This window comes from Desmodus rotundus, chromosome 7 (assembly GCF_022682495.2).
Source record: "Desmodus rotundus isolate HL8 chromosome 7, HLdesRot8A.1, whole genome shotgun sequence".
NCBI lineage: Eukaryota > Metazoa > Chordata > Mammalia > Chiroptera > Phyllostomidae > Desmodus > Desmodus rotundus.
In genome coordinates, this window is record NC_071393.1 from 117,878,970 (window position 1) to 117,892,134 (window position 13,165).

The 13,165-nt window shown below is 53.7% G+C and overlaps 1 long non-coding RNA gene across 1 annotated transcript; it reads right to left on the reverse strand.

The window, feature by feature from the left end:
* Window positions 1–8,751: 8,751 nt before the first annotated feature.
* On the reverse strand, window positions 8,752–12,051 carry LOC128781304 (uncharacterized). Its single transcript, XR_008427228.2, has 3 exons — window positions 11,921–12,051; window positions 11,086–11,296; window positions 8,752–9,100 (listed from the first exon to the last, which is right to left on the reverse strand). It is a non-coding gene; the product is annotated as an uncharacterized lncRNA (long non-coding RNA).
* Between the last annotated feature and the right edge of the window lie 1,114 nt (window positions 12,052–13,165).

A 13,165-nucleotide genomic window follows, 5' to 3' on the forward strand; every position in this document is an offset into this window, starting at 1 on the left:
GGTGAGGTGTCGGTGCAGGTCTTTGGTCCATTATGTAATTGGGTTCTGTAGTTCCTCACAGTTGAGTTTTCAGAGCTCTTTGGATGTTTGGGGTAACAGTCCTTTATCAGATGTGTCCTTTGCAAATACTTTCTCCTGGTCTGTGGTTTGTCTTCTCACTGCTTTTGGACGGTCCCAGCCCTCCGTGGAACTAGATGTGGTGCAGGGTCTAGCAATTTTCCACCCAATTCAGAACTCTTCCAATGGGCAGTCTGCTCCAAGCACCCCCGTGACTGTCAGAGACCTCATCAGACCTGCACTGGGGTCTGACAACCCCAACCTGCCCCGCCCAGTCTGCAGTCTCTCTATTTCTTCTCAGGGGCCGCCCCCCACTAACCTCAGTACACACCTAACTCTGTCTCAGCATCTGCTTCTGAGCCAGTTGACCTGGCACCGGGGAGTCAGAGTGATGGGACAGAGACGGGGGATGCCGGTTTAAAGTGGGATGTCAGAGAAGCCCCCACTGACAATGTTATCACGTTGGGCTATACCTGGAGCCAGGACAGCACTCGGTCTCACGGGGGTCCAGGAGAGGGGGCTCTGGTGCAAAGGCTCTTGCCCATGTAGCTGAGGCAGGGGGCACCCGAGGAGTGGGAGGAGATACGGCTACAAAGCTTCAAAGATCGGGGAGGGAGCACACCGAGTGGCCAGAGTCAGAAGGTTGGACTCATTCCAGATGCAGTGGGAAGCCACTGGAGGGTTTTCAGTTTGGAAGTGACACAATTTGGTTTGCATTTTTCAAAGGCCGAACTGGCTGCTAGGTGGAGAACGGATTACAGGAGAGCAGGAGGGAAGCGGCAGCCCGTTCAGCATTTTATTGCTCCGGCCTCAGCCCCACCACCTCTCTCCCTCAGACAGTCACGGCAGCCAGGTGCATAGAGCCCCGCACATGCTGCAAACACACCTCACAGTCCCCCGCACTCTTAATCGCCACACGCCCTCCTGGATGCAGGTGTAATTGCATGCACCCATGTTCCTTAACATAAACACGGCACGTAGTCTCATGCACATATGCGCCCATACGTGGCACCAGCAGAGACGTCCCCATGCATATGCAAGCACACATCCCATTTATCCACTTCCTCACACATTTATGAGATATGTTCATGCACAGACACACACATACAGCTACACAGACCCACCATCTCCCGTTTTCCAAAGGGAAGCAGGTCTGAGCAGGGGAGTGGCTGGAAAAAAAGGCAGGGGGGTTCTATAAGAGGAGAAGGTCATTGCAAGCCTGCTTGGTCACTGGAGAAAGAAAAAGCCCAAGCGAATGCCTGCTTTGCCCTGAACTGCACCTGATGGTTGGGTCTGCCAGTGATTGGCGAGGCTGCGTTTCAACCTTCATTCAGCAGGCTGGGGCCTCCCCCAGCCCCACTCTGCAGTTCCTGTCCACCCACCCCAGCATTAATCAGCTCGCACCACATGCCTGGTGACTCACAGGGCATAGGGGGACAGGCGTGTATGTGCTTTGGGCAAATCTGGACTCCTCAGAAAGGCCTTTTCAAGGCAGTTGGCTCCTTTGCAACACCCCCTCCCTGCCAGCTCGGAGCCCCAGCCACAGGGACATGCCAGAAACGGGCAGCTCTTCAAACACACACCTTCAGAATTCTGCCTGTGGTGCCCCCACTGCCAGCTGGAAGAGCTTTCTAATCCTTCCAGCCTCCGCTGAGGAGCTACGTCCTCAGAAGAGTCTTCCCAGATTGTCCCACTAGGCCACTGCAATTCGAGGTCCCTCCTGTGCTCCTCTCCATCTTGGCAGGGACTGCACCACCCAGCACCCGCTGGGTTATACTTACCTGTCTCTCCTCCAGGGTAGAGAGCACATCTGTTTTGTGCACTGCTGCCCAGCACATCGTAGGTGCTCAATAACTACCTCTTGAATTAATGAACAAAGGAAAGTTGCTGCTATTACCAGTGAAACTAGACGTTATTATTGGATGGGATTCCTTGATCCCTCTACCTTCTTGTTACTCCAGGGACTGCTTGGTGGTAACTAAGGCTGCAGCCTGTACCACAGCTTGCCTGTGGCCATGATTTCTCTTAAGCATCTTCTATCTTCAACCAGCTGCTCCTATCTTCAACAAGATGCTTCAACAAGCATCTTCTGGCATGTGTTGCTGGATTAATGTTGGGCTCCTAAGGTGGGGCCAGAGGTAATGGGGAAGATTTGGAAGATGGGGGGACAGGGATGGAGAAATTCAAGTCAATATACAAGGGGGAGACCCCAAAAAAAACAGAATTATCTTCTGGGGGGTGGGCCCCCTGTAGTACAGGCTTCCCCCACTAGGTGTGTGTTCTAGGAACCCATCTATATATACCAGCTGGTGGTGTTGTGAGAGGTGGTGTTCAGCTTCAGTGAATTTTTTTTAAGACTCTTCAACGCATTTGCCCATTTCATGATGGGTGATTTACAAGCACACCTGCCCACATCGCACTGGGTGTTCAGCAGTTTTCGACCAAAAAACTGGCACGACCCCCATGCCCTACCCTCCCTATTCACCCAATCTTGTCCCGAGCAATTTTCTTTGTTTCCCCAGATAAAAAAAGTCCTCAAAGGGAAATGTTTCATCAATGTGGAAGAGATGAAACAAAAAACAGCAGAAGCACTAAAAGGCATCAAAATCAACAGGTTCAAAAACTGTTTTGAGCAGTGGGAAAACCACTCGATAGGTATATTGTGACTGAAGTTTAAACATGTGAGAATAAATACACAATCTTATAAATAAATTCTGATTTTGGGGGGTCCCCCCTTGCACATAACTCCCTAGGGGGAAAAGGTGGTGAACACGGGGGGAGAAAGGGAGCTCTGTAATGTGGGCCGGGAGGGTCAGGCCGGGTACCTGAGGTTGATCAGAGCAAGAGACGGTCCCAGGAGAAAGACCTTGAACATCCTGGCGAGGGCAAAGCAGTTTGCTGATTCGAGGAAAGGCGCTGCCCTGCTGATGTGTCTATGCTGGGCCAGGAGAGGTGGCCCAATGACTCAGTCCCTGGACCGCCCTGCTGGGAATGGACACCAGCAAGCAGGGTCCTGGCCTTTCTGATCCCAGCAGAATTCCACTTCCCTTCCTAAAGAGCAAAGAAATTTGAAAACCAATAGTTACCATTAAATGAGTGTCTACTCCAGAGAAGACAAGGGCAATCTGCTGCCACTTCCCTGTCCACACTGTGACAGATGTCACTAATCAATGCCGAGTGTACCCATCACCTCCAGGCCAGGAGGAGATGTCAGAATTCTTTTCTTTTTTTTTTTTTAAGATTTTATTTATTTATTTTTAGAGAGAGGGGAGGGGACAGAGAAAGAGAGGGAGAGGAACATCAATGTGTGGTTGCCTCTCACATACCCCCTACTGGGGACCTGGACTGCAACCCAGGCATGTGACCTGACTGGGAATTGAACCGGGGACCCTTTGGTTCACAGGCCAGCACTCAATCCACTGAGCCACAGCAGCCAGGACCAGAATCCTTTTTAACGCAGAGATCCAAGGAACCAGATCAACTGGAGCTGGCATATAAGGTGACTTCTTTTTGCCATCACTGGTCCTCAAGTGCTTAATAAATCGCTCATTCAGTTTGCACGACAAATCCATGAAAAAAAGATTAACTTTTATTTCCCAGATGAAGAGCAAAGAAGGGTCACCATAGTTAAGTTCACATAGGCAATAAGAAGTGGGCTGAGAGCCCTGACCAGCGTGGCTCAGTTGGTTGGGCACGTTCTGCTAAGCAAAAGTTCACCAGTTCGATTCCAGGTCAGGGCACATGCCTGGGTTGTACATTTAGTCCCTGGTCTGGGTGTTTACAAGAGGCAATTGATTGATATTTTTCTCCCTCTCTTTCTCCCTCCTTTCCCCTCTATCTAAAAATAAATAAATAAAATCTTTAAAAAAAAGAGAGGGAGAGAGAGTTGGGGCTGAGATTTAGACCCTAGTAGGTCTGTCCCTAGAGCCCACGCCTGCTCTTGCCTCTTTACCATGCTGCCTGCCTCCACGGTACCATTGTGTTGCAGGCATCTGTTGGGGTTTTGCTGCCTATCAATCTCCAAACTTCCTATAGAATTTGGGGTCCCCACAGGAAACTGGTACCACCCCCCAAAAAGGCAAGTGAGGACTATTTACCAAGGGTGGCTCAGGCTAAGGGGAACTGAAAGGGATGGTGAAGACCCTGATGAGACAGGGAAGGAAATGACTAGAAGCTGGAGAGAGCCGTAGCTGCAAAGGGAAAAAGCAAAGGGAACAACCCTGCCCCCCCTCCTTCCATCCTCCAGTTGCCCTCCAGTCTCCTCCAAGGTTCTTCCTATTGGAGATGCCCGACTAGAAGCCAGAGGCATGGGAGTTGGGCTGCTGCAGACCCACAAATCAGCCTCCTGGACGTTAGAGCTGGGGGGAAAGGATTGAAGGACGGAGTTCTGGAGGAGCAAACTGAGAAGGCACCCGGATCGCTCCTTCCCTGCTTGGGGGCCAAGAATTTTTCTTCCTGAGAAGTATCTGTGGGCCAATGTGTAAGTTTCTGTCTGAATGCAAAGGCCTGAGGACAGGGAAGACCGACGGTATAAGTCCCAGTCCAAGGGCAGGAGAAGACGAATGTCCTGCTCTTGCAGTCAGGCAGAGAGAGAGAATTCCTGCATCGTCTGCCTTTTTGTTCTATTCAGGCCCTCAGCTGATTAGATGAGGCCCACCCCACTGGGGAGGGCAACCGGATTTACTCAGTCTACAGATCCAAATGTGAATCCTTTCCAGCAACACCCTCACAGACACACCCAGAATAACGTTTGATCAAGTATCTGGGCATCTTGTGGCCCAGCCACGTTGACACATAAAATTAACCAGCATCACACCAGGCCAGGGTTGGTAGGGGGCCAGCGACAGCAAAGGCAACCTAAGCAGACTGCCCAGTGGCGTGACCTTGGCAGTGATGCTGACTGCCTAGCACCCCCTGGATGCCGTTCATTTTCCAAGCTGTCTCTCCAGACTTCTTCAGAGGCTTTAAGCATCCTCAAATCCTTCTGATACATCTCCTCTCTACTTAAGAGTGTTAAAGTCCATTGTGCTGTTTGAAACAGGAACCTGGACTGGCACAAGCTCCCAGGACACCCTGATGATGCACATAGCGGGGGACAGTCCCCTGACAGGTGGGCCAGCAATGCATCGGGGGAGGATGCATCTGAGCTGCCCATCAAAGAGGGCATCAGAGCCGCTCAGGCCCCTTCTGCAGGCTGCATTTCTGCCATCCACAAAATCAGGCAAGCTTGCTCTGAGGTCATTTGTGTTTTCAGCTGAGCTGCCTCGGGGTCACCCTAGGGGAGGGAACCCTACTGTGTGTGTCCCAGGCCCAGACATGACTGGCTTTGGAAAGCTAAAAAAGGACAGTCTACCCCAGCCCCAGAAAAGACCCTGCCACAACCCACGAGTGGCTGCTCTGGAAGTTCACAGTCATGCAGCAGACACCCCTCCTGAGTGTTATGCTCTGAGGAATGCTCTGAGGGAAGGGGCCCCTACCTGCCCCCTGGGGGGACATCCCCACCTCCTCAGCAGCCTCCCTCTGCCAGAAACCTGCGGATACACGTGTTTATCTTGCCTGAGCTGCCCCACAGAGTGGTCAGCTTCGTTACCGCCTCCATCCCCACCCCAATGCCTAGGATTCAGGATTCAGATGTTTCTCTGGATGTTCAATATTTGCTCAGGGAATTTGAAGAAAAGCAAAGCAGAAACCACTAAGGTGACAAGCTGGTGCCAGAGGTAACTGGGCTACACCAGCCCCGGGGCAAGAGAGGCAGGGGCCTGGAAGGCCTGGTGATCCTCAGCCCCAGGGGCAGCTTAAGAACAGGCAGGAAGGAACCAACTGGGGTGTGCCTGGCCTCTCCCTATCCACACCCTCAGCCGCACCCAGCCTGTGCACCCATCAGCACCAGAGTCCCACCCACCCTTTTACGAAACTGCAGTCCAGAAACCAGGAGCCAGGGCTCTCACTTCACTGGGCCGCAGTGAGAGCAGCTCCTGCCTGTTCCCTGCCCTCGGGAGGCCTGGGATTGTGGGGAGACAGCCAGAGAAGTGCCCTGGTCGGAAACTGCAGGGAGGCACCGGCAAGGCTGGAGACAGATCCTGGGAGGTGATCTGGGGAGACTGGGACACTTCCTCCCTGCCCTGCCACTGGCCCAGACACACTGGCTGCTTTTGCCCTAGGTGTCACTAGGCGCCTAGGACAGAGTGACAAGTTCTTGGGGAATGGCCCCTTCCCAGGCCTACTGGGTGTGCACCCTCTCCCAGGATGGACCGCCCAGCCCCCACAGAGTCTGGCACCAAGTATAGCTTGGTGGTCTTGAGCCCACGGTGAAGAACAAGAATGGGGGGCCACCACCCTATGCTTCAGGGACCTCCTCACCAGGCCAGAGCCCATCTGTGTCTGGGCCACGTGTCGGTCCCACCAGGCACAACCAGCCAGCCCCTTGTCTGGGGCAGCGGAGCAAAGCAGCACCCAGTGGGGACTCAGACCCTGCTGTGACAGTCTTCCCTGGTTCCAGACTGCCCAGGACGAGGGGGCTCACTCGGCATCTGTGAGCTTCTCTCTCCCCAGGCTCCATGGGTCGGGAGAAAAGGGTTGGGTGGGTTGGGGCGGGCTGGGGCTGGGGGACCAGTACAGGAGAGTCAGCCTTTCATCTTGGCTTTGCAAGAGCCAAGCACCCCCCACTCCCCGCTGCCCCCAGGCTGGCTGGCATCGTACCATAAATCTCCAGGATGCCGCAGCTGTGACTGGATTATTTATAGCTCCAGCCTTCCGTTTCTAACGCGAAAACATCACACAAAGGGAAAGGTAATGAAATCTCACCTCTCCTGTGTGTCCCTCACTCCAAACTGCAGGGCCTTCCAGAGCCCTTGTGGCTGAAGAAGGGTAGGGAGAGGCCCGTGGCCCCCACCCCTGCCGCCCCCCCTTCCCTCGATCTGTCAGTCGTGCACTCGTGGCCCCTCACACGCAGTCCCTCACATTTCTTTCTCTCTCACACGGCCATTTCCTCCCAGATGCACAGACAATTCTGTTCTCTCCCCCTGTCACAGCTCTGCCTGCCTGCCTGTGCCCTTCCTATCCCCCAGATTCACTCCCCACATCCTTGCCCTTTTCCTCCGCCACCTCTGCCACCACCGCTGTCTCCTTGCATGACTCACTCCTTTCGCTGGTGTGTTTGCTTTTTTGCTTTGTCAATGAAGACGCTGGCACATTAATTACCAGGCCTGTCCTCTGAGAGGCACCGTCAGCATCGTGTCAATAGTGGGTGGAGGTGTCAGCTCACATTCATCTTGCTCTGCCTTTAAAACTCCCGTGGGCATGGTCTCCCCAGGGAGCCCCACTCTGTGGCATGTGGCGGTGAGGACATGCGTCCCCAGGCTTGATGTACACAGACCCACAGGAAACACAGGCCACAGAACATGCCTGTCAGTCTGCAGGAGGGGGCATCTGAGGGTGTGCTCTGCACATTGGCTGCCAGGCTGGGTAGAGTGTGTGTTTACAGTGCAGAGAACGAGCGGTCCCTCCTCCTGCCTCCGGTGTTACTGCCTCGGGGGGTTATGCAGAATCAGCCTTGTGTCACATTATGCCACAGGCACACATCAGAGATGCAGAGCCCTGTGCTGCTTCTGTGCAGAGCCAAGGCCCAGCCCCCTCCACGCCTGGCCCCCTCAGCCCCTCGGGCCCAGGCCCACAGAATAAGAATTATTAGACATCAGTACTTCCCACTGCCACCCAGCCTGACGTGGACCATGATGCCTGTGCGGCGTGTGGTACACGGAAGACACGGACTCTCACTGTTCGCCCTGGGCCGCAGCCCGAGGACACGGCCTGGGGACAGAGACCCTGCAAGCCACCCTCACATCAAGGTGGCATTTCTTGAAAGTCTCTCTCATTTCTAATCTTAAAAGCTCACCTGGCTTTTAGTGTTATTCACTATAACATATCTGCCATCATCACAGTTTTAAAATGTCTTAATTACCTATAGTCAGTTTTTTTTTTCTAAAACCTTTACTTAATATTGACCTTCCTGGAAGCTGAGTCTCAAAAAACCCTCTGGCTTATCCTGGAGACTCTGAGGCACAAACACCCCAGCAGAAGATCTAGGGGACCGGCCCGTGGGGTAAGGATGAGGACAAGGACTCTTAGGGTTACATCCTGGCTCTGCCAATTATTAGCTGTGTGACCTCGGCTAAGCCAGACAAGCTCTCTGTGCTTCAGAACTCCGGCCTGTAAAATGGGCATAATGATAGCACCCGCCACATGTATGTAACCTTTTATGAGGTTAGAGGAGTTCATGTATGTAAAGTGCTTAGAACAATGGCTGGTGCCACATAAAGGTTTCCAACTATTTTTCTGTAGGAAACCAGGAGAAAGTCGCCCAATCAGCGACAGAGACTGAAATTGGAGATCATTCCTGTCTCCCTCCTAGGACTGGCTCCTGTCCCCAGGGCCGTGCCCCCCCTGCAGCTGCAGGCCTCTGTTCCAGGCATCATCGCTGAACCAGGCACTCAGGGTCTCCGGCCGCGGGGAGCGAGAGGCAGACAGATTCAGGAGGTGAGTGCAGTGTGGGGTGATTGTGATGACAACGTCCAGCGGCCTGGAACCCTCTGGCCTGGTGTATATATCCGGTCTCCTTTCTCACAACACCTCACCTGCAGGGCGTTCTAGAACCACCTGTACGTGTAAAATAACAACACCGCCCATCCTGTCACTCCCGACCTACTTTATCCATCTTCTTAGCACTTACCACCACCTGACATTTTCACATGTTTTGACAAAAGCTGACAAATGCTGGCCCACCAGCATGTAAGCTCCCTGAGGGCAGCACCTTCGTTTTGCTTCCTCCTGAGTCCCCTGTGCTTGGAGTAACAATTGGCAGGTAGTAGATGGTCCATAGGTGTCTGTTAAGTAAGAGAACGGTGGGCAGCCCTGGCCGGTGCAGCTCGGTTGGCTGGAGCGTCATCCCATAAACTGAAGGTTGCAGGTCTGATCCCCAGTCGGGGTGCATACTGGAAGCAAACCACCGATGTTTCTGTCTCACTTTGATGTTTGTTCTCTCTCTCTAGAAGCAATGAAAAAGTGTCCTCTAGTGAGGATTTAAAAAGGAAAGTTAGAAAAGGAACTGTAGGCAAATTACTCCTCAGTGTCTTGACTTTCCCTGGGGTGAAATCGGTGACGAAACCCCACTCTCACCGGCCCACAGGAAGCTCTGACTTGAAAAGAGACCATACATGATCATCAGACGTGCTTCTGACTGATCCATACCTAGATGCACATACATCCAGCTGTGGCCAAATCCACGCACAGCTGTGCAGTCCCTGTGTTGAAGCAATGAGGAGCTGTGGGCACAGGCAGACCGGGCATGCCCGCTCCACAGACTCAGCCCTGAAGTTGGTCCGTCCAATCCTGGAAATGGTGAACGTGGGCTCTGCCACATTCAAGTACAAATAAAACCTGAGAGTGCACTTTTTCTCTTCCCTGCTCAGTGAACTCCTACTCACTTGTCAAAACCCAAGCCAAACTGCCCACGCTAAAGCAGTTCCCCACTCCGTTACCAAGTCATGGGTTTCTGGAACTCTTCCCCACTAGACTGTGGGCGTATCAATAACAAGGACTTGGGCTTGTTTATGACCACATTCTGAATGCTGAAGAAATGATCGTTGACCAGGTGAGCAAACAAAGCAAGGACAATCCCTGTTCCTTGACTCTGAGAGCCTGATTATAACTCTCACTCCTCTCCAATAGGGCTGGCGTCAGCTCAGTTGAGGGGGAAGGACGTTACTGTTTGGCAGCGATAGTTCCTGGTTTTGATTACCTGCTTCGACCAGGTCGGAATCCAAGGCATCATTTGTTTACACTCTGTGGGCGGTGGAGGGGTTGAGGAAAATGATCGCATAGTCCAGGGGAGACTGTGTCATGCTGTAGTGGCCCCCTCCTCCTAAAGCCATGGACCCCCGGCGAAGGTTCCTCATAGCTTCCCCCTGCGTCCAACCTCCTCATAGCCACCGGCTGAAGGAAACAGGAACCCCAACAGGTGTGGTCTGTCAGCTTTCCAGACATGTCAGGAACCCCTCCTCTTTAGGGGTGGAATCAGCTGGGAAGGAAATGTCAGGCTCCTGGGGCCGAATAGGCCCTGGGGCCCTGCACTCAGGGAGGGTGAATTCCACCCTGAGGTCCTGCAAACACCTGCTCCTCCCTCGGCAGCTCAGGGAGAGCCAGTTCCTTGCTCCTCCCCAGGGCCCAGGTAAGTCAAACACCCGGCCCATCTGCAGCCTCTCCTGGAGCTCAGAATTCTCTGGGCTCTGAAACAAAATTTGCTTTACCAACAACCCCTCTGCCTTCAGCTTGTCACCCCCCAATTGCCCTTACTAACCCTGAACCCCACTTCTTCCTTTAGGAAGAGAATAGCGTCAGCATCCATGTGTCATAGTTGACACCTGACGTCACAGTTTACTATAATCTATTGTCTCATTTGATCTCCGTTGTGACGTGACGCGAGCAGGGCTGGTGAGGACAGGACATTGTGGACATTATGCCTTCAGAGAGTCGCCAGGAGTTGGATCTGACCCTAACATGACCAGCTGACACGCACAACGCTGGAAAGGAGGCACTAGGCTTTCTGCCTGACAGCAAAAAAATCCAAAGCTCAGAGTGACTTCTCTGAGTACAGAAGAAATGTGAACCCCCTTCTGTCCAGTCCCAGAGCCTGAAGGAACACTTTCCAAAGACCCCATCTCTGATTTTCACACCCTTTTCTGGGGGAGCACTTGCTGAGGAAGGAAACCTATAACCTGAATACCCAGCACAATGGGGACAAAGCTAAACCACCAAAAAAGGGCCAGAGAGAAAAGACGTAATCTCAAATTCCCCCCTCAGCCTTTGACCTCCCGCCACCCCAAGCCTACAACCAGAGCTGGGCTGTGAGGCTGCGGTGCTGGCAGCAGTGAGGGAGTCAGGTTCCAGCCCCAGCTCAGCTGCACTGCGGCCTTCAGCCGGTACCCCCAGGCTCCCCGGGCCCTGGGCTCATGTCCAGGCGGAAGTACTCACAGTGCTGTGCGGGGCTGTGCTGAGGCTCGGATGTCACGGGGGGCACATGCCTTTCTCGAGTGAGGTGCTCAGAATCCTTCATTCCTTTCCTTCTCTCCCCTGGATGTGAGATTGCCTTCAGAAAACATCTCATCTCCAGCTTTGGTTTCTCATCAGGAGGAACACATGGCTTCAGGTGCGCTGTGCTGGGCACTCAATGAATGTCTGTCCCCTGGGAGACGTGAAAGGGGACAAGCTGGATGGGGGGTGGTGGTGGACAGAGCTGAGCAGAGAGTGGGCAGGGGTGGGTGGGTAGAGGTTTGAAGCTGCCTTCTGATTGTGTCAGGGAGCCCTCAGGGGAGGAGCGGCCGGAAGGTGGAGGGTTGACCTCCTGTCTCACTCAGGGCAAAGCAAGGGTGAGGCAAGGCCAAGAAGGCTCCGTTCCGCCTGCCATTTCATTGACAGTGGCCTTGTGGAAATGGCCTGCTCTTCCCTTTCCAGGCCTGTTTTCTCCCTGCAAAGCGAAGTGCTCTGAAAAGTCCCCACCACCTGCAATTTTCTAGCATGCTCCAACTCAGCCTTTCGCCAGGATGGTTCCTGATCGGGCTAAGGAGGCCTGGTCTTCTTGCTCCTCCATAGCCTTCTGCCCACCTTTTTATACTCTCACCACTGCACCCTCCTACCCTCTTCTTAGACATGCAGGGTTTATTTTTAACCGGAGTTTGCCAGCAAGATCTGGAAAAGCCAATCTGCAGAAGAAGTCCTGGGATTTGTTTGCTGCCTCCCCCACAGTGAAAGGATAAGTAGGTTGGGGCAGGGAGACGCGCCCGCCGGTGTAGACTGAAGGGCAGCAGACCTGGGAACTAACACAGCTGGGGCTTCCTTCTGGGAGCCCTCCCCACCCCCATCCCCGCCCTGTGGTGGTGGGTAGGAGAGGGTGCATTGTGGCCAGGGAGGAAGTGGAACCTTCTGGGCTTCCTGAGTCACCTCCCCAGCAGGAGCTGATTGGCCAGGGCTTCCCTCTTCCCTGGGGAGTGTCTGGGCAGAGTGGCTCAGTGCCCTGTGGAGCAGCCCAGGCCTCTGTCCTGCTCTGGCACAGGGGAGAGGGCAGGTGAGGTCAGGTTACCCAATAGGCAGATTAAGCATGTGCTTTGGGACACTGGCGGTAAAAGGGCAACAACAAAATGTTTGATTTAGTTTGGGCTTTTTTAGGGTCTGATTCATATTATTTCAAAAATAGCAAGGAAGTAGTCATCCTGGGAAAAATCAGAACTTTGTGGGACTTCCTCGCCCTGATTTGAAGGTTCAGAGTGGTTTTAATTTTGAATTGTATGCGGGTGGGTAGGGGGAGGTGCACTTTAGCCTCTCAGCTCTTAGGGCTGCTCAAGGTCTTAATCCAGCTCAGGGTAAACCAGGGATCAGGAAGGGGGCGGGGACATGACGTATTGATGGGGAGCGACATGTGACCTCAGTCCACAGTTCTGTGGCCTGGAGGGGGAGCTTTCCGGACAGAAGGGGGCACTGCACTGTCACATGGCGGGGCAGGAGGTGGGGTGAGGCCTGCAGTACAGCACACAGACTCTGGGGGAACAAAGGTGTGAGCAGTGGGGGAGAGTGTGAGGCAGGATCGCTCAGGGCCCTGGAACCAAGCCCAGCAGCCTGAAATGCCCACCGCCGGACCAGACCTGGCATTTGTTCTCCCTCCACTCCCTCCAGAAACAGCATGGCTCTTGGCCAGACGTAGCCAAAGTCGTGGCCACTTTGGAGGGGGAGCTGACAGTCCATTTTCTGGAAGACGGTTCCCAGGATGGCGCTCGGCCTGAGCCCCCTGTGGGGCACAGCAGGGTCTTGAGCCTGCTGTCCTGGAGTCTCCTAGAGTAGGGGCAACGGCCTTTGCAGCCCAGCCAAGCAGCCAACAGCAAACATTTGCTGAGCACCTACTATAAACTAGGCGCTTTCTGTGAATTACCTCATTGGACCCTCATACCACCGTGTGCTATGGTCACTTTGTCCCCATTCTACAGATGGGGACACAGGCTTGGAGCTGTCCGCACCTGCCTAAGAGCATACAGCTAGCTCTTGGCAAGTGGAGGGTACAAAC